Genomic DNA, 26021 nt, shown 5'->3' on the forward strand with positions numbered 1-26021 from the left:
GTTATGATATTGAGAAGGAATGTTATTTATTAGAATCTTGTGCGGGTCAGCAGATTATAGGATAGAATGGCCAGCAAACACATGTCAGATGCCAAAGTGTATGCACGAGGTTATAAAATGATAGAAACATATAGCATAGGGGGTAGTCATTAGGCTCACCCGACACCCCCACTTTCTGTCTGTAATGCTGTAAGTTCCTCATCATCAAGCTTTCTTTTAAAATTTTTTATGGGATCTGCTTCCACCACTTTTTCAGATAGAGCGTTCCAGATTACAACACTTATCTGAGGGAAAGATTCTCCACATCTACCCTCTAGAGTTTTTAACTTTAAAATCTACGACCTCGCCAGAGAAAATGATTTCTCTCTACTCTATTAGAACACCTCATCATTTTGAAAACCTCTATTGGATCACCTCTGAACCTTCTCTGTTCCAAGAAGGACAGTCCTACCTTTTTCAGCCTCTCCTCATAACTTAAGCCCCTCAACCCAGTGATGACCTGGTAAACCTCCTTTGTACCCTTTCTAAGGCCTTTACCCCTTCCCTCAATCCATCTGTGGCCCAACCAGTGACTGATAAAGTTTGAAATAGCTCATCACTGGCATACTTGTGAGAAGATTATGTAAATATCACAAGATCTTCCAGAGAGGAGATGAGGAGATTTTTATTTAAGTGTAAAATTCATGATCTGAATCATAGAATGGTTACAACGCATGTCCATGCCAGATCTCTGAAACAGCAACTCAAATAGTCCACTACCCCATTTTTCCCCATCGCCCTGCAAATTGTTCTCTTTAGGTGCTTATCCAAGTCCCTTCTGAAAGCCTCGATTGAAGCTCCCTCCACCACAGTCTTAGGCAGCACATTCCAGATCCTGACCATTCGTCGTGTAGTAACGTTTTTCCTCATATTGCCTCTGGTTCTTTTTCCCACTACCTTAAATCTGTGTCCATTGATTCACGACACTTGCACCAAAGGAAACAGTTTCTCCCTATCTACTCTGCCCAGATCCCTCATGATTTTGAACATGGCCATCAAATCTCCTCTCTGCTCTCAGGAAAACAACCACAGTTTCACTAGTCTACCCATGTAACTGAAATCCCTCATCCCCAGAACTATTCTCACTGTGGGGTCTGGAGTCACATGTAGGCCGGACCAAAATGGCCAGATGGCAGATTCCCTTCCCTAAAGGGCATTAGTGAACCAGATGGATTTTTACAACAATCAACAATGGTTTCATGACCATTATTAGTCATCATTAGACTTTTAATTCCAGATTTTTATTGAATTCAAATTCCACCATCTGCCATGGTTGGATTCAAACCCGGGTTCCCAGAGCATTACCCTGGATCTCTCGATTACTTAATCCAGCGACAATACCACTTCACCATCACCTCTCCATCACATATACCTCCACATCCCTCTACTCCTGCACAATCTTTAGAATTTTACCCTTTATTCTATATTTTCTCTCCTCACTCTTCTATTAAAATGTATTACTTCACACTTCTCTGCATTAAATTTCATCTTCCACGTGTCTGCCCATTCAGCCATCCTGTCTATGTCCTCTTGAAGTTTATCACTATCCTCCTTACAGTTCACAACATTTCCAAGTTTTGTTTCATCTGGAAATTTTGAAATCATGCCCTGTACACCCAAGTCTAAGTCATTATTATAGATTAAGAGAAATGGTAGTCCTAATAACTGACCCCTGGGGATCCCAATGTATACATTCCTCCAGTACAAACAACAACTGTTCACCGCTACTCTGTTTCCTGTCACTCCGCCAACTTTGTATCCATGCTGCTACTGTCCCTTTTATTCTATGGGCTTCAACTTTGCTGACAAGGCTGTTATGTAGCACTGTATCAAATGCCTTTTGGAAATCCATGTACACCATATCAACCGCATTACCCTCATCAACCCTCCCTGTTACTTCATCAAAAAAAACTCAATCAAATTAGTTAAACACAATTTGCCCTGAACAAATCTGTGATGGCTTTTCTTAATTAATCCATATTGGTCCAAGTGACTATGAATTTTGTCCTGAGTTATCATTTCTAAAAGCTTTTCCACCACTGAGGCTAAACACGCCGCCTGAAAGGGCGGTGGAAGAAGATTCAACAGCAAGTTTTGAAAGGGAATTGGATACATACTTGAAAAGGAAAAATCCAGATCACGTTAACAGAGCAGAAGAGTGGCACTAACTGGATAAATCTTTCAAAGAGCTGGCACGATGGGCCGAATGACCTCCACGTGTGCTGTAGGACTATCAAGGTCTTGGTGAGATTGGAATACTTTGGAATATTGCCTTTCTAGTCTGAAACATTAATCAATGGGAACTCAGAATAGACAGTTGGTACAGAAGACAGCGATTCCAAGTTGCGGTGTTCCCAACTTCTCGGTGATTTTGAAGAAAGGTGACAGAGGGAAGTCAGGGAATTTTCGACCATTGAGCCTAACATCTGTTGTCAGGAAATTACCAGAGGATATCATTAAGGGTAGGGTGACCAAACAACATGTTCAGCTGATCAGAGAGAGTCAGCATGGGTTTGTAAAGGGTAAGTCATGCCTCATGAACCTGATTGACTGCCGAGCAAAATCCAAAAGTGAAGAAAGGTTGCACATTTAAGTCTGGAATATGCTTAGCTTGTTTTTTTTCTTACTCAGATAGATAAATGCATTGTTGTAATTTGATGCACAGATTTAAGGGAGTGTAGGTCTGAAGCCTTTCACATCCTCCAGACAGATTAAGGGTGTAATTTTCCGTGCTGGTCGGCGGTGGTTGTCATGGTGGGCATGAGTGGACAATATGGCAGGAAGGCCAAAAATCGGTTTCAGGCTGAAACCAGTTTGCAATCATCCGCTCCGCCTGTCAATGGCGGGCCGCATTTCCCACCACCACATGTCGGGAACTTCATGTTAATACATCTGCATATCATTATAAGCCCTACTTGCCAGAATCACCCCCCCATGCCAAATTTACCGCCCACATCGGCGGGAAAACACACCAGTGCAAAACAAATCTTGACAAGTGTGACGTGCAGAAGTTGGACTTACCGTCAGGGCCTTGCTCACATCGCGGACATCCAAGAAGCAGAAGATGCTGGAGCCCGACAGCTACCGAACCCTGGAGGAACACGCAACGCATGCTTGGTTAATTCTCATGGACATGGCTCTGCCGCAAAGCAGTTCATGGAAGGTGGAAGGTCACCTTTGAAGGTCTGCTTTGGGACATTGGTGTCCTGGCCATGGTCTACTACGAATGATCGTCTAGGGGGAGGAGAGGAAGGTCTAGGTTTGACTGGGAGAGGAAGGTGTACCGGGAGGGTGTGAGGTTGGTAGTGGGGGAATGATGATGTCAGGTGGGCAAGGTTGGAGGGTAGGGGTGCAATGATGTCAGGGGGATGAGGTTGGGGGGAGGGAATACAGGGAGAGGAGAGTGTAACGGGAGAATAGGGCAACGGGGGAGGTAGGTGTAAGTGAAGGAGTTTGGAGCGGAGAAGGAGTTTGGCAGGGGAACGGACTTCGCATGGAGGAAGTAGTTCAGAGGGGGGGAGGAGTCCAGGGGAGGAAGGGTGGAGGAAGGAGTAAGACAGGGGAGGGTATATCCAGGTGAACGTGCAAGGGAGGGGTCTGTGGAATTGATGACTGCCTCCTGGGGAGGGAAATGAGGGTAGGCGTGGTAGGAGGGAATGGTGAGAATGAGAGAGGGCAGAGTGAGCTGGTAAGGTGGGAGGGTGAGTGTACAACAGTAGCAATAGAAGGAACAGCGAGGATGGTTGATGGGGACTCGGAGGCAGACATGGACCCTGAGGGTGGGAAGGAGGAGGTCGGGGAGGTCAATGTGGATGGGGGTGGGATCCTCGGGAAGGTAGGAAACGTGCATGTTCACCTGGCCATCCCGGAAAGAAAAGGCTGGTATATGACAGTGGAGAGGTGGAAGGTGAAGCCAGGGGGTTGACAGCGATGGGGGAAAGAAAATGGGTGACTGTGGGAGGGGAAAGGACAGGGGAGCTGAAGGCAAACTTTACCAGTACTATGCTTCTAAATTTGAGAGTGAGCAGAACTTCGTGTTGTATGGGCACAGGTGCTGCATGGGAGTGTGATCAGTGGATGGGCAGAGATGCAGGTCAGCTCAGATGGACAACTGAAAGCGAACCCCTGCAGGCAGCACTGAAAATGTTCAGGACAGTGAAGTGAGTGTGATGGATGAAGGATCCGCCTGCATGGGAGATTGCTTGTCCGAGGCTCTGTAAGGCCCTACCACACAGACACATCTTCCTCCAGAATCACTCGTAGGCTGGCTGTGTACAACTGAACTACTAGTGGAGGGGGATGTAGGGGGAGGACTGGCAAAGCCTGTCAATGAATCTGAAAGACACCATTAAACATTATTCAGTGAAAATGAATATATTTTATTATAAAGTGACAAAATGTGTTCACCCATGCAACCAACTGTGATCAGAAATTCTTAACTATTCCAGGCCTAACACTTCTAGGTGCTACCCTGGCATCTGCAGCAGGGGTGGAGACAGCCTGTGAAATGGTTGGCCCTGTTGTCTCTGATGACTTTGGCGTGTGTCCTCTGGAGAGACGAGACCTTGGGGACCCCAGCTTGCTCTGGCTGTCCTCCTGTGGGCCAGCTGCTCCCTCTGCACTGACAGAGGATGAGGTTGAGGAGGTCACAGGCAAAGGGGACTTGGAGGGAGAGGGTACCCAGAGATTCCTGAGTGGATGACCCAGGGGTATCCAGCTGCCGCTCCTCCTCCCTTCGGGTGCCCGAGGGCCTCGGCCTGACTCCTCGAGGGGCAGGAATGCCTAGAGGGGCGTCGAGGTGCCACGTTTCCCTCTTGTGTTGCCACTGCAGGGACTACTGCGATGGAGTACAGGTCTGTGCGCATCTCCGTGTTCTGCTGGACCAGGGTCTCCATGGCGTCCACCATCCTTCCCACGGAGACCTCCATACATGCATATGTGGGCACTACTTCATCAGAGAGCAGGTGGATGCACTCCTCTGTGTGGGATGTGGGAGGGGATGTGGCCTCCTTGAATAAGCTAGATCCAGACTTCGCTGAGGCCTGCGAGGAGTCTTTCGATGCAGGCCCCAAGCAGCTCTGGCGAACTGAAGTGTTAACATTATTTTCAAGACCAGGAAAATAGGTATTTATTTCTTCTAATTTCTGTGGGCCAGCACTTTCTGATGCTAGTCGGAGGTTATGGCCCAATACCTTCGATCACTACATTTCCTCCCCCTTTGGGTTTTTTACATTTCCTATTTACAGAGGACATTTTAATATATAACATATATACATATATGCAGGTTTGGTGATTAAAGATTAAGTCTCTGGGGGTGGTTTTCTTGGTTAGAGCAGTGTAGCACTACCATCTGATGTTCTCCCACTGGATCGACATGATCAGGAACTGCAGCATCAGCTACATCATTAGAAAGTGGCAGTTCAGGGTTAGGCAATCCTACAGAAATATCAGGTATGTCTATTCTAGGTTCATCTGTCACCTCAGGGATTAATATTTCGATGTTAATCACAGGTGGAATAGCTGGTTGTTGGGATGTCTCTACTTGTAAGATGATCCATATGTTTTTGAACAACTCGGTCTTTCACTTCCACTTGGTAGGACAAGGGACCACTTTCTGAGACAATTGTACCAGAAACCCAACAAGGTCCACTTACAAAATTCTGCACGAAAACTGTATTTCCTACAGTAAATCTTTGAGCTTTGCTATGAATATCATGATTTAATTTTTGATTTCTCTGATTTTTCTCTACCTTCCCCTCTAAGTTTGGAAACACCAGACTTAAACTTGTACATAGGTGGCATTTCATTAATAATTCAGATGGCATTAAACCTGTAGTTGAATGAGATGTCGTACAATAATTGAGAAGAAAATGGGAAGTCGAGTTTCTAACATACCTTTGGATAACCTCTTCATCCCTGATTTGAAAGTTTGCAATGCCCTTTCAGCTAACCCATTTGATGCGGGATGATATGGTGCTGTTTTAATATGTTTGATTCCATTTAAACTCATGAATCTCTGAAATTTTGTACTTGTGAAGACTACCATTATCTGAAACAATGGCTTCCGGTAGGCCATGTCTGGTAAAACAATAGTTGCACGTGATGTCGGTGATCTAACTTCATACACATCCATCTGCTTGGAATGTGAATCTATGATCAATAAAAACATGGTACCTAAGAATGGACCTACATAATCTATATGTAGTTTAACCCAGAGCCCACCAGGCCACTCCCACGGATGCAGTGGAGCTGAAATAGGCAATTTCTGGTGTTGCTGATACTGGAATCAGTGCTTGACCATACTTTCAATGCCACTGTCAATGCCTGGCCACTAGACATAGCTTTGTGCAAGCATTTTCATCTTTGATATGCCTGGATAAATACTGTGAAGCTCTGTCAAGAGTGGTTCTCTTCCTTGTGAAGGGACAATGACTCTTTCTCTCCACAAGATCTTGACAACGTAACTCTGTTTTACGGGCATGGAATGGTCTCATCTCTTCAGACACTGGTGAATTCAACCACCCTTGCAGTACAATGTTTCGGACTTTTGACAAAATTGGATCTCTGTTTGTCCAATTCCTTATTTGCTTCGTACACACAGGCGAAGAATCCAAGAAATTCAACACAAGCGCAATTTCTTGTGGCACTGGAGCATGTACAAAGCTATCTGGTAACGGGAGATGACTGGGTGCATCTGCATTTGCAATATGCAAGCCAGGATGCTGCATAAACGTATACTCAAATGCAGGTAATATCAAAGCCCGATGTTGAATTCTTGCTGAGGCTATTGGCGGAATGGCTTTATCCTCACTGAATAAACCCATTAATGGTTTATGGTCCAACACGATGGTGAAATGTCGTCCATGCAGATACTGGTGGAATTTCTTCACTCCAAATATCACTGATAAACCTTCCTTTTCTAGTTGGGAATAACACTTCTCAGCTGCAGAGAGAGTTCTGCAGACATAGCCCATTGGCCTTTCGGAACCATCTTCCATCCTGTGTGATAACACAGTTCCCACACAGTAAGGAGATGCATCACAGGTTAATATTAATTCTTTTGATGGATCATAATGTACCAGTAAACATAATGAATGTAATAGTTTCTTAATGTTCACTGGACAGAGAGAGTGCCTCTTCGATTACCCTAACTTTCTCCTCTACTGGATGCACCCCATGGCATCCACCTAGTGACCAGATAAGTTATTTCAGACAGTTGGAATGCACATTTCTCTTTCATTAATCTTACACCAGCTTCCAAGAATCTTCTTAGCACCTCTTCCAGGTTGGCCAAATGCTCGACTTCCGTTTGCCCTGTGATCAGAACATCATTTTGGTATACTGCTACTCGGGGAAGTCCTTGCAAAAGACTTTCCATTGCCCACTGGAACACTACACATGCAGACGATACTCTGAAGGGTAGGCGAGTATGGTGTTACAGACCTTTGTGAGTGTTGATGGTTACATACCCTCTAGATATGCTATCCAGCTCAAGCTGTTGGTATGCATGGTTCATGTCCAGTTTGGTATAGGATTAGCCTCCAGCTAGCTTCGCGTACAAGTCGTCTATCCTCGGGATAGGATATTTATCTAGTTTAGCCACCTTGTTCACAGTCAATTTGTAGTCCCACAAATGCGAATAGTTTGATCAGGTTTCACCACTGGAACTATGGGTGCTGCCCATTCTTAAAATTCGAGTGGTTGGACGATGCCTGATTTTTCTAAGTGACACAATTCTGCATCCACCTTCTCCTTTAAGGCATAAGGTACAGGTCTGGCCTTATGGAAACAAGGTGTTGCCTCCAAATATACATATATTTTTGATTGCAAGCCTTTTAACTTTCATAATTCGACACAAAATACACTGTCATATTTCCAAAGCAACTCAGGAGCTCCTTCGGCTCCCAAGTGAAATATTTCAGACCAGTTGAGCTTAATTTTTTGTAACCAGTCTCGGCCCAGAAGACTAGGTCCTTCACCTGTCACTATGATCACTGGAAGCTGGCTTGTTTGTTGCCTATAGGACACAGGTACTGTGGCGATTTCCTTTACACCTGTATGGATTCTCGAGTGTATGTCTTCAATTGAGCTGTGGTTCACTCCAGATTCAGTGGCTGGGTACCTTCATTTAGGTATTTAAATGTGTGCTCTCCCACCCTTGTGGTTGATGCTCCCGTATCTACCTCCATTATTAGTGACTTCCCATTCACTTGAATGGGGATGGTTATTGGTTCAGTTTTTACTGCTGTGACATTGCACAGGGAATAGATATCAGTATTGGCAGCTTCAGGTTCTGTTACATTATTAATTTCAATCATTTTGATCTGCTACCTTATGTGCTGTTTTGATTTCTCCCTGCATTGCTTTATTTGTGCCCTTTCTTGTGGCAGTGATGGCACTCTGCCTCCTTGAATCTACAGGTGTCTGGTACGTGGTTACCCCCACATCTGTAACAGATTAACCTCAGAGTCACTGCTGAAATGTTTCTACTAGGACTTTTAGTGTTTTTCAGCAGCAGAGACTGTCTCTTGCTTCGTTGATGTGTCTCTGTTTCTCATGCCATGCCTGGCAGTATGTTCCGACCCCACATGAAGAACAGGACCATGTTGTACGTGCTGTGAAGCCTGCGAATCTCTCACAGCACTTTCCATGGCTAGTGCTATTTCCATTGACCTAAATGGTGCTAATGGAGTTGTTGTGAACTCCACAAGCTAACCGGTCCCACAACATATCATTGAGTGTGTCCCCGAAGTTGCAGTGCTCAGTCAACAGCTTCAACTTCACTATATAGGTTGTGATGGATTCTCCTGGGGCTCTGACTCTGGAGTTAAACCTCTGCATTATAACTGATGGCTTTGGCTGAAACTGTGACTTCACGAGGTCCACCAATTCGTTAAAAGATTTAGAATTGGGCGCGTTTGGGGCCATCAGGCTGCAGATGAGATTGTATGTCTTGCTACCACATACACTCAAAAGGATTGCTTTCTGCTTCTCCTCTGCGGTAATTTCATTCGCCATGAAGTAAATACCAAGGCGGTCTATACTCTGGCTCCAGCCTTCCATAGTCGCGTCATAAGGGTTGATTCTGCTGAAGAGTGGCATGACTGGTGAGTATACTGTTCTTTTTCTTAAGATCTGATGTACTCACATTCACAGGGTGAAGTGCAGCGTCGGAGCAATTTTACCCTCGCGCCAAATGTAATGATTTGACTTGCTGGACAGGTTTCTACTTGAAACAGATAAACTTTATTACAGAGAGCTTTTCAAAAGTTACATGCTTGAAACAGGTCCTCAACTAGAAAAGCCACATCCACCCAGATCACCCGCACTTAGGGCTCATTCGTCAAGAACAATCACGTGACCCCTAATCGGCAATAGGAAAGGCTATACCTTCAATCACTGTAGCAAGGGAATCAAAGAGTATTGGGGGTAGATGCAGATGTGGAACTCGAAACACAAACAGATCAGCCATGATCTTATCGAATGGCGGAGCAGGCTCGAGGAACCGAATGGCCTACTCCTGCTCCTACTTTGTCTGTTCGTATGTGACCGAATTGAACAGCAGAACTGACTCGAGGAGCTGAATTGCCTACTCTCCCTGTGTTTAATATTTATGAGTGATATATAAGTTAATAACTCCACTCAGCAAGGGTTTGTTGTGCAGGACTGTAGCTGCCTAACGAATTGATAGAAGATGCATGTTTAACATCTCGATCCAGCACTAAACCAGCTCCCAGACTAATTTACCACAGCCTAGCTGAAAATGAATTGCTCTGCGAATCTTTGCAGGACAACTCTGCTGTTGCTTCATCACACGGTTCAATTTGAAATTGGATTTCAGCTAAATATTTATTTAAGAAAGGTGCAGATTATTCCAAACTGAGTGTGAAGTCCTTTTCAGTTTGCCTGCTCTGTGTTAGGGTTAGCACTACACAGATAAGACTCAAATGTAGAAAAAGTAAAGATGATAATAACCCTCAGCCTTAGTTAAATTGGGACTTGAACCTGCTCTACTTAATTTTCATTCAGTTCCCATATGGATACAAGCCTGGAAACCACCTCTGGTGCTGCTATCGCCTGACTGTAATAGTGTTGGCGAACAGCAGAGCTGCAGTAATCTTAGCAATCTGTTCATTTTAAAAAGGGTGTTTACTTACTGAAATATTCATAACAGAGATGTCAGTCATGCTTGAGATCTTGTATGTAATGGGCTTCTACCAGAAGGGCAGCTTCAAAACTCACACAGAGCAATGGAGTCCTGAGGGTATGGATGCAATGTGACCAAGGCAAATATATCTGCTGCTATTTTTGACCACTCAAATCTGCAAATATTATAAACTTTGCAGTTCATTTTAATCCTGTGGTAAATTTATAGCATGTGCAATTAATAACATGCATACATTTGTATAAAGTAAGCAAGATAGACAGAAATTCTAACACTGCACGCATTAGCTGGTTCAATACAATAGGCTACCAAAGGTTTACATAACTTCAGTCCTATAGTACAACACTGACCGCACAGTGGCTGCAATACGCTTTGAGGAGTCCTCAGGTCACGAAAGGCACAAGTGCTTTTCTTTGTTTCCTTTTAAGTGTCAGTGTGGCTGAGATGGCACCCTCTCACCTCTTGAGTCACAAGGTTTCAGGTTCAAGTCCCACTCCAGCTCTAAGATCAAGGCAGTGGAAAAATTCTTTTGGAAACAAACAGGGGAGTTATCCCCAGTGTCCCAGCCCCTCAATCAACATCACAAAACCAGATCATCTGGTCATTTTCCCATTGCTGTTTGTGGCAGCTTTCTGTGTGCAAGCTGACTGCTGCGTTTCTTATATTACAAGTGACTACACGTCAAAAAGTACTCCATTGGCTTTGAGACATCCGATGGTCATGAAAAGCACCAAATAAATACAAGTCTTTCTTTTCTTTTGCACCTGTAACAGTGAATGGTTTGCCCAGGAACCCGAAGGTTTAATAGCGAATTGCCAGGAAAATCTGAGGTAAGTAATTCATTCTGCAGATTTAATTTCTGATTTTTGAAAGCATAGAGAAGAAATCAATGCAATCAATCATTACATTGGAATGTACAAAACAAACAGACAGTCAAGGACCAACTACTACATAAATCCTGCATCATACTCATGATGGGCAGATCACCTATCTGTTCTCTATTACTATGTAATCTCCTGGGAGAGGCAAAACAAAAAAAAAATCAAAGGCCAACAATCAAAATTAAACACCTTCTCACATATAATTCATCTTTGAGAAGTGAAAAACCTCAAAGATTGCTTCAGTAATCTGTACTCACATCATCTACCAGTTTACAGTGTCAGCTGAGGTTCAGTTGGTTGTCTGAGTCAGAAGGCTGTGGGTTCAAGTCCCCCTCCAGACAGTGCAGGAGTGAGGGAGTGCTGCACTGTCGGAGGTGCTGACCTTTGGAAGAGATGCCATATTACAACTGACGCCTCTCTGCCTTCTCAGGTGGACATAAAAGAACCGACGGCGTGATTCGAAGAACAGCAGGGGAGTTCTCTCTGGTGTCCTGGACAATATTGATCCCTTAATGAACACAGTTTAAAAGAACGCAGACAGTCACATCATTACCTCCTCTCAATCTTTGTGCTTTAATAGTAAGGCCACGGAGCTGGTGCAGTGGAGATTTACCAGAATGATGCCAGGAATGAGGGACTCCAATTATATGGAGAAGGCTGGGGTTGTTCTCCTCAAGGAGGTTTATTAGAGGTGCTCAGAATTCTGAAGGGTTTTAAAAGAGTTGACAGAGAGAAATGGATCTCAGTGGCAGGTAACCAGAGGACCCAGACTGAAGCTAATCGATAAAGTGGAGATGAAGAGACACGTTTTTATGCAGCAAATTGTTGTGATCTGGATTGCGTTGCCTGATAGGATGGTGGAAGCAGATTCAATAGCAACTTTCAAAAGGAGTTAGAAATATACGTGAAGAGAAAAAGAAATTTCAGGACTTAGGCAGAAAAAGCAGGGGAATGGGATTAATTGGATAACTCTGTCAAATGGCTAGCACAAGCACAACGGGCCAAATGGCCTCCTTCTGTACTCTTGATTCATTCCATTCCTGGACCTCTTTTGACTTCTATCCTGAAATGCTGAGACTGCCATTCCTATTTACTATACATCACATAGTATTTAGCTTACAAACATATAAAGAGGTCATCGACCCTATCCCACCTGGATCTGGTAGATCCACAAACACCACTTGTCCATCCCTTAACCATGGGATATTCTGAGAGAGTCACAAAAAGAAATAGAAACAAAAATTTAAGACAATTAAACAAACCTGTGGGAAACAACCAAAACTCTGTTGTCCAGGTCTTAATTCATACCCAAGTCCTGTTCGCCCATCATTCCTGTACTTGCGGACCTACAGTGACTCCCGGCTCAGTAACGCCTCCATTTTAAAATTCTCATGCTTATTTTCAATTCCCTCCATGGCCTCACCACTCCCTACCTTTGTAACCAGCTCCATTTAGGGATGGGCAATAAATGCTGGCCTAGCCAAACAAAAAAAAATCATAATTAGCAGCCATGCCTTCAGCAGTCTAGTAACAAAGCACTGAAATCCTCTTCCTAATTCTTTTCACCTTCTGCCTTATGTTCCTCCAAATCGCTGCTTAAAACCAATTTCTTTAGCCAAACACTTGGTCATCTATCCTAAGGGTATCTTAAGGGTTCAGTTATTTTGTTTGATCATTACTCCTGTGAAATGTCTTGGGATGTCTTATTATGATTAAAGCAATATATGAATGCCGGTTGCTATTGCTGTTGTTAAAAGCAAAATACTGCGGATGCTGGAAATCTGAAATAAAAACAGAAAATGCTGGAAAAACTCAGCAGGTCTGGTAGTGTCTGTGGACAGTCCGTATCGGACTGGAAACGTTAACTCTGTTTCTCTTGCCACAGAAGCTGCCAGGCCTGCTGAGTTTTTCCAGCATTTTCTGTTTTTATTGCTGCTGTTGTTGTTTGGAGCCCAGCAATGCCCTTTACTCATCACTCCAACCAATTAATAATGTACCCTCTATAAGTGAAAATGTCCTCGGCACTGTGGAACTTGCCTAGTTTCTTTTTAAAGGACTACAGCTGATCCATGCCCAGCGAAGAGCGCTATAACAACAGCATCCCCGCCGACAGGGTGATGTGGCATGACTGGAAAGGAAGCTTTTTTCTCTTTGAATAAAAAAAGACAACTGCCTTCTTTGCAAATGGTGCTGGGCTTCACAAATTTGTTAGGCAAGAGAAGCCATTGCTGTGTTTAACTGCAGTTAATTGAAAGCGTTATTATCTACTGTAGTTGAGTTTCATAACTACCGGCACTATGCAGTGACTGCAAACTATTGCACATTAGTTCTGGCTCATCACAAGAAAGCAAACCTGATATAATTATGAATATGTCTACGCTCATTATTTGCCTAAGTCGGAGTCAATTACACAGACAATAGCATCGAATGAAAGTTTGAAGCAATCACAGATTATTATATGAATGACGTTCTTTCATTTTTGCCTTCAGAGTGTTTCACAACCCCCATTGGATTAACAGCACAATCTTTTTTAAGAAGTGTAATAAGAGTGAGGCATTTATATAAACCACAGTCTATTGCATATTAAATGATGCACTCTTTCAGTGATGTCAACAGTGAAAACTAGTAATTGCTTTTTTTTGATGGATTATCATGTGACTTTTTGAAATGCACACACATGTCAAGTGAGCAAGGAGAGTGAAAATGGACATAAAGCTCAATGTACCGAGGCTGTGTATATCAGGCACAGTGCTTATGTGCTGCTTGATAGCCAGAGCATTAGAACATTTGGATGAATGGTACTGAGCTAAAACTCCAGATGCCAATATACCCCTCCTGAATCTATGGGCATTTCCACGTTCATCCAGAGATTTAATCCTTAGTGTTCGACATGAAAATTCCTGCTTCTGTACAGAGTCGTCAGTGCTGCTTCCACTGTCAGGATTTGCAAAACAATTGAGAAAAGACAGGATTCATGCAGGTTGAAAACTGCTGTCGGTTCATTTCTGATTTTAATATGGGGATGTGTGAAGGGGAAGGGGTAGGGGGTGGGAGGGCCAAGGAAGGAAAGAAAATGGGAAAAACGAAAGGATGAATCAGCAAGCAAAGACAGTATATGAAGAAATGAAAAGAGGAGCAAAAAACATGTTGAAAAGTCACTGTTGTTTTTAAATAAAAGTATACCGATCAAAATACCTTAGAATTTAAGAGCCATTGTGGCCTCAGAGTCTTTGTAGAGTAAAGCAGTCAGTCCCATTTCCTGTTCAATCTCCGTAGCCCTAAAAGTTCCTCTCAAGTGCCCATCCAATTTCCTTTTAAAATGATTAATCGTCTCTGCTTCCATCTCCCTTGTAGGCTGTGCATTCCAGGTCATTACCACTCACTGTGTACAAATAAAAAGAGTTCTTCCTAACATCCCCCCGGCATCTCTTGCCCAAAACCGTAAATCTGGGCCGCTTTGTCCTGTATAATCAACTGATAGGAACAGCTTATCTTTGTCTACCTTATTTAAACTTCTGTAACTCTTTTGAGGGTATATTACTCTTTCTTTATTTTTTGGGAAAATAATCTCAATATTTTATCGACGTATGTTCTTTCATGCAAAATTCCCACATGGTTTCCATCTTTTACCACTTTGACACCAGCACGAATGTTGACTCCCATCTTACACATAACGGAGCCTAGTTCACACTTCCAAAATGTCTCAACAGCCTCATTACAACCAGTGGAGAGGACAGTTCTCAGAGCTGCCACATCTCAAGTGCCCAATGAAAACTCATTTCACCAGCAGGCTGTACAACAAGTGCATTTATCTAGCGCCTTTAACATAGTGAAATGCCCCAAAGTGCTTCACAAGTGCCCAAATTTAACAACCCAAACTTAACAATGAGCCACGTAAGGAGACATAAGGACAAGTGACCAAAAGTTTGGTCAAAGATATGGATTGTTAAGCAGCGTCTGAAAGGAGGGCAGAGTGGTGGAAAGATAGAGGGGTTTAGGGAGGGAATTCCATAGTTTGGGCCTTTGGTAGCTGAAGGTAATCACTAATGATGGAGCAAATATCGAGGACGCACAAGAGGCCAGAATTGCACCTGTGGTCTTGGTGAGAAAAGACAGAGCGGGTCCTTTCAATTCAGCACCATGGCCAGGTGGCTGCCATTCATTCTCAGAGGTCACTAACGGGGGTGACTTGCTATGTCTCTCAATCCCTCCATCCAGGATTGAGGTTAAGAATTTCAATGAGTTATGTAAATGTTGAAAAGTAAGTCATCGGGAAAGATTGCACAGCCTGGGGTTCTTTTCTCTTGAAAAGAGAAAACTGATGGGTGACTTGATTGACATCTTTAAAATTATGAAATGGTCTGACAGGGTAGATGTAGAGAAGATGTTTCCATTTGTGGGTAGACCAAAATTAGGGGTCATCAGTATAAGATAGTCACTAATAAACCCAGTAGGGAATTCAGGAAAAACTCCTTTACCCAGAGAGTGGTGAGAATGTGAAACTCGCTATCACAGGAGTAGTTGAGGTAAATAGGACAGAAGCATTCAAAGGGAAACTAGAGAAAGACATGAGGGAAAAAATATTAGAAGGATATCCTGATAGGGTTCGATGAAGTAAATAGACTGAGAGAAGGCTAGTGTGGAACAGCCCAGTCCAATTGGGTTAGAGGGTCCATTTCTGTGCTATACGTTTTATACAATTCTAATTAAGCCAACACGAATATGTCAAAAAATCAAAGGCTAGATGTGGACTGTAACAGACTCTGTGGTAAGCTGCTTTTAATATTTGTCCCATTGTCATTGAGAATGATACAAATATAATATTTCCAATTTATGTACAACTGGGTTCCAGCATCCTCACGTATTCAGAGGGATGTGGAATTCAAGCTGGCTGCTTCTACAATTTCACATTTGTAAGGAAAGCACGGACTGTCCAACAAAGGCAACAGTCCCTCCAGTGCTGGAGAGAGTGGTATTGCAAACAGAGGAAATAATTGCATCCACTGTCATTCACATCTTCGGTTTGAAATGGTGCCAATGAATTAGTATGCCTCATGCATGATCTGGAATAGCAGGGCATGAATAACATTGTGATCTTTGGAGTTTAAAGTGCTGATCCTTTCTCACTTCTACAAATAAGACAGCGACATCAGTACACTCTCTTTTAATGTTGCTACCAGTTAAAACAGAATAATTTTGCTTGTGCTAGACACAATTGGCATATAACAGCAATAACATTTATTTTTATTCTTTCATGGAACTGAGCATCACTGGCAAGGTCGGTATTTTTTGCCCACCCCTAATTGCTACTGAGAAGCTGGTGATTAGCTCCCTTCTTGAACCATGTGGTGTACATACACCCACAGTGCTATTATGGGGGAGTTCCAGGATTTTGACCCAGTGACAGTGAAGGAACGGCAACATAGTTCCAAGTCAGGATGGTGAGTGACTTGGAGGAGAACTTGCATGTGTCTGCTGCCCTTGTCCTTCTAGACGGTAGAGGTTGTGGGTTTGGAAGATGCTGATGAAGGAGCTTTAGAGGCTTGCTGCAGTGCAGCTTGCATATAGAAGACACTGCTGTCACTTTCTGCTGAGGGTGGAGGAAGGGAGTTTTTAAGTCGGTGGTGGGGTGCCAATAAAATGGGTTGTTTTGTCTTGGACACAATCAAGCTTCTTGAGTGTTGTTGGAGCTGCACTCATCCAGACAAGTGGAGAGTATTCCATGGGAATCCAGATGTTTTAGTATCACTGAACAATTTAATTCACAGGAAGGATAAATTTAGCTATGAATAACTTGCATTTATGTCTGCTGTTTTACAACCTCAGGTTGTCTCAAAATGCTTTACCTATGATGTGCAGTCACAGTTATAATGTACGAAATGCGACAGCAAAATCCCACAAACGGCAATGTAATAATGACTAGATAATATTTTTGCGATGTTTGTCAAGAGATAAACATTGGCCAGGACATCAAGGAGAACTCACCTGATCCTCTTTGAATTAATACCCCGGAGAGCAGACAGGGTTTTGTTTTAACGTTTCATGTAAAAGACAGCATCCCATTCCCGAAGTGCTGCACCGGGAATGTAAAAGTGGATTACGTGCTCAAGTGGGATTAGAACCCACAACTTTGAGACTCAGCAGCAAGAATGTTATCCTCTGAGCCACGGCTGACACAATAGCTGCATGTTATTAAAAACATGCTCGCCCTTGTCCCCTTCCATAGGCGGAAGATTTATACCTGGATTCTACATTCAGCCTCCACAGCATGGCAAAGCTAAAGATATGAAGCGTGTCAAATGGCAGTCTCTGTGACAGCTATGCTGCAGCAAGTGCTGAGAGCTGACTTTAAATTATTCAATGCAGGTCTACAGATCATCCTGGAAGATGGAATTGCAGCAGCTTCTCTAAACACATTGCGCTGTTCCATTTGCTATTTGTAAAGACGTGCCTTGTCTCGGAAAACAGCATAGCGGGATTGCCAGTTGACTGATAGGATCACCTCTGAAAACCCAGCACAGCAACCAGTGAAACACATCTCTGGCTCTGTGAGTACAGAGGCAACAAACTTCTCAAAAAGTTCGTCAAACTAATTTTCAGGCTGTTTTACCTCCTGTAACCTCCAATGCACGTTCAGTACATGGATCACATTTACAAGGGTAAATATGAGGTGGTCATCAGGAAGGTCCAGGCAACGATTCCAGAGATAAAAACAAAAAACTACTGCGGATGCTGGAGATCCAAATCAAAAACAGAATTACCTGGAAAAACTCAGCAGGTCTGGCAGCATCGAGCCTTGCTACGGGCACAGGTTTCACCCAGCCCTGAGATGGGTGAGCATTGTGCAGCCTTATCATGAGCTTTGTTTACAGCATATAATCCCAACACTCAACAGGCAAGCTTTCCTCACTTAAAAGAGCCTGATAATGTTTTGATTAGTGCAGGGGTTTGGAAGAATTGTTACTCTATGGGAAGTGTGCATTCAAATAAATATTCTTTCACTGAAGATTACAAACCACTTGCCCATTAAAAGAACAAATACCCTCTTGGGCATTTTATTGCCGATGTACGTCCTCCCATTGTCTGAGTAATAATATGGATATGGTTGATTATTCCCTGGCCCACAGTTACATTAAACTGCTTGCTTTAGAAATGCTAATATTGATGGGAAAATAATGCACCAGTTCACTGCTCAATGTCACTGCTAGAGCAGATGTATGCCTGAAAAGAGAACACTTGCAAGGCATTGGAGAAAGAGTCAGGGAAAAGGAGTTAATTGGATAGCTCGTTCTAAGGACCAGCACAGGTATTATGGGCTGAATGGCCGCCTTCTATGATGTGTGATTGCAAATAGTGCCTTGCCCTCATGAAATAAATACCTGTAGTAAATAAATGGCCACAGGTAAGATATTAATTACTGAAATTTTAAAACAAAATACCACTGATGCTGGAAATCTGACCCCTCTCCAATGTGGTTAACAGGGCCCTCAACTGTGCCTGTCCCATTTCCCGCACTTCCACTTTCACCCCTTCCTCTCCCTCCCAGAACCACGACTGTATTCGCCCCCCCTTGTCCTCACCTTCCACCCCATCAGCCTCCACATTCAATAGATCATCCTGTACCATTTCCACCACCTCCAGCAATGATAGCAACATGAACACATTCCTCCCCTCCCCTTTCAGCATTCTGAAGGGACCATTCCCTCTGTGACACCCTGGTCCACTCCTCAATCACCATCCCCCCACACCCCCCAATAACCCCTCTCCCTCCCATGACACCTTCCATTGCATGTGCAGGAGCTATAACACCTGCCCTTTTACCTCCTCTCTCTTCACAATCCAAGGCCCCAAACGCTCCTTCCGGGCGAAGCAGCAACTTACATCTACTTTCTTCAATTTAGTCTATTGTATTTGCTGTACACAATGCAGTCTTTCCTGCACTGGGAAGGCCAAATGCAGATTGGGTAACTGCTTTGTGCGACATCTCCATTCAGTCAACAAGCATGACCCTGGAATTTCCACTTTCCTGTCATTTTAATTCTCCATCTTTCACTGACTCTGACTTCTCTGTCCTCAGCCTCCTGCAGTGTTTTATGGAAGCTCGACGTAAGATGGAGGACCAGCACCTCATCTTTCGATTAGGCACTTTACAGCCTTCCAGACTCAACACTGAGTTCAGCAATTTCAGACTGTAACCTCTACACCCACTTTGTTTCCTTTTACTTTGCAAGCTTCTGTTTTTGTCTCATTTTATCCTTTTTTTTGCTTTTGGATGATCATTTTGCCATTCACACCTTCTCTAGACACATCTCTTATTTCTTTACTTGCCCCATTACCACCCACTTTGGCCTTACACCTTCTGTCATTTAACCCCTTCTCTCTTCCACCCTATCATACACCTTCCCCTTTTGTTTTTTATCCACCCTCCCCACGTTTCCCTTGCTCAAAGCCTGCTAAGTCTCTAACTTTTCCCAGTTCTGATGGAAGGTCATTGACCTGAAATGCTAACTCTGTTTTTCTCTCCACAGAGGCTGCCAGACTTACTGAGTATTTCCAGCAATTCCTGTTTTTTTCATTACTGATTGAAACCTCCTCTGATCCTTCAAGATGGAGCAGTCTCACCAGCCTCATCTTTTACCGGTTAACGTTTCGAGCCTTCATGGCCCTTCGGCAGCCTGCCATGAAGGCTCGAAACGTTAACTGATTTCTTCTCCGCCGATGCTGCCAGACTTGCTGAGTTTTTCCAGGTAATTCTGTTTTTGTTTTGGATTTCCAGCATCCGCAGTAGCTTTTAGCTTTTTGTTTTCATCTTTTACCTGCATTGTTTCTGCAGGAAGGAGAAGTAACCACAGCCTGGCCGGCACATAAAAGCTTGGGCGCTGTTAGTGCGGCTGCTCAGGATTGTTATAGGATGCCTTTTCCATGTCCATTTTCTCCTGTTGGGATGCAAAGCTCACCTGACTAATCTTGAGCAGCAGGCTCACTGATTCCGGAGGCGCAACAACTTAGACAGTGGAAGCCAAATGAACAACTTACTGCGCAGCAAATGGGAAAAAAAGGACGAGTGTCAATAATTGTTGAAGTACAATAACAGGCCCCCAATTGATATTATTAAGCCGTCAGCATTAAAACAACCATAGGACATCAGTGTTAATTGGCTGCATTAAGGGGAAAAGCATGGAAAGTTAAATCAGCATCGTTAGCGAGTTATTTAAGCGTTGCTGTATCTTTCTTACAGTAATGTCCAGAGACAGAAGCAATACAAAATCAACGGTGATCGACAAGGAAGAGACCCCACAAAAGCATTCAAGGGGAAACGGTAGCATTAGCACATCTTCTGTGACATTGCTCAAGGTGAGACAAGGGCTACGGGGTCGGGGGGGGGATGCAGGAAAGGGGTAGGATGGGGAAGAGAATGGAAGGGAGTGAAAGGGGAGAGCGAATGGAGAAAGGGAGAGAAGGTGGGGAAGTGAAAAGTGGGGAGAAGGGGTCAAGGTTGGGGGGAGGGAAAGGAGGGAGGGTGAGGGGAGACAAAGTGGGGGAGGGTGGGAGGGAGAGAAAGTGGGGGAGGGTGGGGGGGGAAAGAAAGGAAGAGAGTGGGGGGAGAAAGGCGGTGGGAAGGTGGGGGTAGAAAAACGGGGTTGGTCGATGGGTGGAAGGAGAGAGAAAGGAGTGGGAGGATGGAGGGCGAGAGAAAGGGGGTGGGGGAAAGAGAAAATGGGTGGGTGGTCGAGAAAAAGCAGCTGGGGATGGGGATGGTGAGAGAAACGGGGTGGGGGCATTTAGGGTGAGAGAAAGGGGTGGGGAAGTGAGAGAAAGGGGTGGGTAGTCGAGAGAAAGCGGGTGGGGATGGGGATGGCAAGAAAAACAGGGTGGGAGGGTGGGTGCAAGAGAGAAAGGGGGAGGGGTGGGTGAGAGAAAGGGAGTGGGGATGGGGGCTGAGAGGAATGGGATGGAGGGGTGAGAGGTAGAGAATGGGGGGTGGGGGGGGGTGAGAAAAAAAAAGTCAAGCATCAATAATGTTGAAGTACAATAACAGGCCTCTAATTGGGGTGGGAGGTTGAGAGAAAGGGGGTGGGGAGTGGGAGGGTGGGAGGGGGTGGCGAGAGAAAGGGGATGTGGTAACAGAAAGGGGGTGGGAGTAGAGAAAGGGGTGGGGGGCTGAGAGAAAGTGGGTGGGGGAGGCGAGAGAAATGGGATGGGTGGACGAGAGATAGGGGGTGGGGGTGGGGAGGGAGAACAGAGTGGCGGGGCAAAAGAAAGGGGATCCAGGGGTGTGAGACATGGGTTGGGGGTGGTGGGTGATAAAGGGGTGGTGGGGTGAGAGAAATGGGGTGGGGAGTGGAAGGGTGGGGGGAACGAGAGAAAGGGGGTGTGGAATGGGAGGGTGGGGGGTCGAGAGAAAAGGAGTGGGGGGGTAGGAGCATGGGGGGTGAGAAAGGGCATGGGGCGGTTGAAAGGGGTAGAGGACAAGAGAACGGGGGTGCGGGGCGAGAGAACAGGGGTGTGGGGCGAGAGGAAGAGGGTGCGGGGCAAGAGAAAGGGGGTGCGGGGCGAGAGAAAAGGGGTGGGGAGGTAGGGGAGAGAAAGAGGGAGAAGAGTGGGAGAGTGAAAGGGCATGGTATTATGTATTGTCCAGGTTGCTTTTGTACCTTAGACATCTGAATTAGATGCAGAGATGACACTAGTTCCAAATCTACAACAGCTTTATTTACAATATTTTGAAACATCTCAGAACTTACAGGGTTTTGTGTATACACATGGGCTTGGGTTTTTCCTATGGAGGGCAGGCTGGGCAGGGGCGGTCGCAGATCCAATCGCCGCCCGTGATCAGCTGCACGCTGCCATTTTACGCGGGCAGGCCAATTAAGGCCTGCCCAGCATAAGACACGGCTGGTAGCGCTCGGCGGTACCTATGCAGGCGGGGGAGGAGGGAAAGTCGGGGTCTGTGCTTTTTTGTGAATGCGCGGGAAAGAGTGCAGCAAGCTCCCTGAGGCACAGAGCAGCCTCAGGGAAATTGAATGGATGTGAAAAAAATTAATGAATCGATTTAAAAATTTATTCAAACATGTCCCCTCGTGTGACTATGTCATGAGTTGGGACATGTTTGTAAAGGTGGGAAAATCTAGTTATTTTATAGAAGCTTCAGGAAACCTCATCCGTCCGTGGATGAGGTTTCCTGAAAAACGCGAAGGCCGGTTGGGCTTTTCGCCTGTCCGCCAACCTTAAGGTTGGACGGACAGCGTTCTTAAGTGCTTTAATTAATTTCTTAATGACATTAATAGGCCTTTAACATTTCAGCTGGAGCGCAGCCGACTCTGGCACGCGCCCACCAAACAAAATATCGCAATGGCGCGCGATGATGTCAGGATGCACATCTGACGTCAGCACGCATCATTTTACACATCGGCGTGTCAGGTTCGTCCCCGTGCGCTGACCGGAAGATTCTGCCCATGGTGTCAACCAAACCCAGGTCTTTCTTTCGAGAAACTTCTCTGTTTTTTAGATCTCTAGCACTACCCAGAGGCCTAAACAATCAAGTATAGTTGTATAGATCAGAGAACCAACTAATGTAATCAAACACAGATCAATCAAACCATTGAACACTACATCTCTCTCCATATTAACTAAACGCTTTGTTTTGAATTAACTCATCACAAACAACAAACATACATAAATCAAGGCATTTTTAGAGCTTAACTTGTCTGTTTTCTCTAAGTGCTGAAATAGTCTTTAAGATATGAAAGCCTGATCTGTGATTAGATCTACAAATTTGATGTTGTGGTTCTGTGTGATCAACTTGATGAGGCAAAGGATCAACATCATTCATAGGAAAAGGAGGTGTATCTTTATAATCACTGTCCTCAAAATATCCAGGGCTGCTCACTATCAACTTCTCATCCAACAGATAAGCATTGGTTCCAAGGAACCACTTGATCTGCTTTTGACCTGCGAGAGTCTGCAAGTTTGTGGTCACGATTTAGCCATTTTATTCAAACCCAATCTGCAACCTCAAATCATGGTTCCCTTGTCCAAGTATGCTTTTATTTTACATTATCGCTTTGCGATTTAATTTGCTTTCGCTCCGACATCCTTGTTAACTGGTGGTGATGGCTTAAGAATGGTCAGTGGTGTGCGAAAGTTATGACCTATCATAAATTTGGCTGGTGTCTTTCCGGTCAGAGAGTGTGGGGTAGATCGATATGTGCAAAGTAGAACATGAAAGGCTTGTTGAAATCTTTTAGACCCTAGCTCTCAGATTGTCCTTTATCACCCTGTTGAACTGTTCAATGCCACCATTGGATTGTGGGTTGTAGTGCCATGATGAATTCTGTAACTTGCTGGGAAGTCCCTGAATTGATTGGAAACAAACTGTGCTCCATTATCTGTAGTGATAGTCTCCAGCAAACCCCATTTTGTAATCAATTTGTCTAGGATGTCAATGGCTGAACTGGTTGTTATGTTCTGGTGATTTCTGGCCGCCTGCTACCTAAATCATTAACAAGCAGAAAACGTTGATTCCTAGGGGCTGCTTGCATTTCTCCAAAAAAAATCACCTTGGAGTTGTTGCTATGGTTTTGTTGGCCAATACCTTTTTGTAATCTTATGCTTCCATCTACACCGATTACAATTCTGCCAATTTTTGTGCCAACAGTAAATTTGGGTATGTCACTTTTTATCCCATCATCTCAGCCATGAATGAATATATTGAATAGTTGACACCCCGACATAGAACATTGTGGGACACCATTAGTCACATCCTGCCAATTATTCCTACTATCCCTCAGCCCGTTTCCTAACCAAGTCAATAATTTGCTTTTAATTCCACGGGCTTCAACTTCAGTTACCAGTCTCTGTTATAAGGAACTTTATCTTTATCAGCTGAGGGGCACCTTGCTTGCATTATTTCAAAAGGTGGACAATATGAGCCAAGACAGACGCTTTTTGTGAAAGGCTGAATTAGTATGTGGTTTAATCCATGAGTCAAATAGTGTTCAAAAGCAAGGAATGCAAGATAAATATTCAACAATCCAATGCAGTGTCAGAACCCTGGAGAAATGGGGTTCGTCAAACAAATCTGACCAACAATATCTTTTTAGTTCTTCTTATAGATCTTGATACTAGATTGTTATCTGGAATGAGTGGGTTGCCTTATGAGGAAAGGTTGGACAGGCTGGGCTTGTTTCCACTGGAGTTTAGAAGAGTGAGGGTGGCTTGATTGAAGTATACAAGAGCCTGAATGGTCTCGACAAGATGGGCGTGGAAATGATGTTTCCTCTTGTGGGTGAGTCCAGAGCTAGGGGGCACTGTTTTAAAATTAGGGGTTGCCCTAATAGGGCAGAGATGAGGAGAAATTTTTTTCTCTCAGAGGGTTGTGCGACTTTGGAACTCTCTGCCTCAGAAGGCGGTGGAAGCGGGGGTCACTGAATATTTTTAGGGTGGGGGGTAGATAGATTATTGTTAGGCAACGAAATCAAAGGTTACCGGTTGATGGGAACTCTAAACACATAAAGGTCAGCCATGATCTTATTGAATGTTTGAGTGGCCTATTTAGCTCCTATTTTGAATGTTCATATGTTCGTAAAGTGCTTCTCTGAAAAAAATAAGCAATATTGTATCTCAGCAAAAACAAAATATACTTTTTGTACAAACTGTGTCAAAATAAATTTATAAAACTCATGACAAGGCAAACCCAACTGCAAATATATCAGATATATCTTTAATACTCAATTCCTATGATCATTTATTTTTTTCAGAGAGTTTGATCATAAAACAGCAATTTGTATTAATATGGTACCTTTAACATGATAAGATACCCAATGGTACTTAATTTAATTTAATTCAATTAGCTAAAATATTGACGACCGAGCCAAAGGAGGAGGCATTAGGATAGATGACCAAGAGCTTGGTCAAAGAGATAGGTCTAATGGAGCATCTCAAAGTAGAAAGAGAGAGGCAGAGATGCTTAGGGAGGAAATTTCAAAGAAAGTGATTGACCAAAGAACACTAACAGTCTGTTTTTCATTCTTTCATGGGATGTGGTTATTGCTGGCAAGGCCAGCATTTGTCGCCCATCCCTAACCGCCCTTGAGAAGATGGTGGTGAGCTGCCTTCTTGAACCACTGCAATCTATGTGATGTAGCTACACCCACATTTCTGTTAGGAAGGGAATTCCAGGATTTTGATTCAGCGACAGTTAAGGAACAGCAATACAGTTCCAAGTCAGGATAGTGCGTGGCTTGGAGGGTAACTTGCAGGAGAAGGTGTTCTCATGCATCTGCTGACTTTGTCCTTCTAGATGGTAAAGGTGCAGATTTGGAAGGTGCTGTCGAAGGATCCTTAGTGTATTGCTGCAGCGCATCTTGTAGATGGTACACACTGCTGGTGGTGGAGGGAGTGAATGTTTAAGGTGGTGGATGGGGTGCCAATCAAGTGGGCTGCTTTGTCCTGGGTGATAATGAGTTTTTTGAGTGTTTTGGGAGCTGCAATGTGGAGAACTGTAAACTTATCTATTCACTTTTGGTGAAAATTAGAAAAGGAGAATACTTCTTAAAAAGTGAGAGACTAGTAAACATTGGCATGAAAAAAGGTTTGGTCATCTTTGTACATGAATGACGGAAAGTTAACATGGAGGTACAGCAAGCAATCAGGAAGACAAATGGTTTGTCAGCCTTTATTACAAGGGAGCTAGAACCTGAAAGTAAGGAAGTTTGCAACAACTATATATGGCTTTAAGTGCGAACACACCTGGAGTTCTGTGTACACTTTTGGTCTCTTCACCAAAAGAAGGATGTACTTGTTTTACTTGTAACAAATGTTGATTGGGTTGATTTCTGATATAAGAGGGCTGTCCTATGAGGAGAGATCGAGTAGAATGGAATTTAGAAGAATGAAAAGTGATCTCATTGAAACGTATAAAATTCTTAAGAGGGCTT

The sequence above is a fragment of the Cetorhinus maximus genome, chromosome 5 (assembly GCF_964194155.1).
Source record: "Cetorhinus maximus chromosome 5, sCetMax3.hap1.1, whole genome shotgun sequence".
Taxonomy (NCBI): Eukaryota; Metazoa; Chordata; class Chondrichthyes; order Lamniformes; family Cetorhinidae; genus Cetorhinus; species Cetorhinus maximus.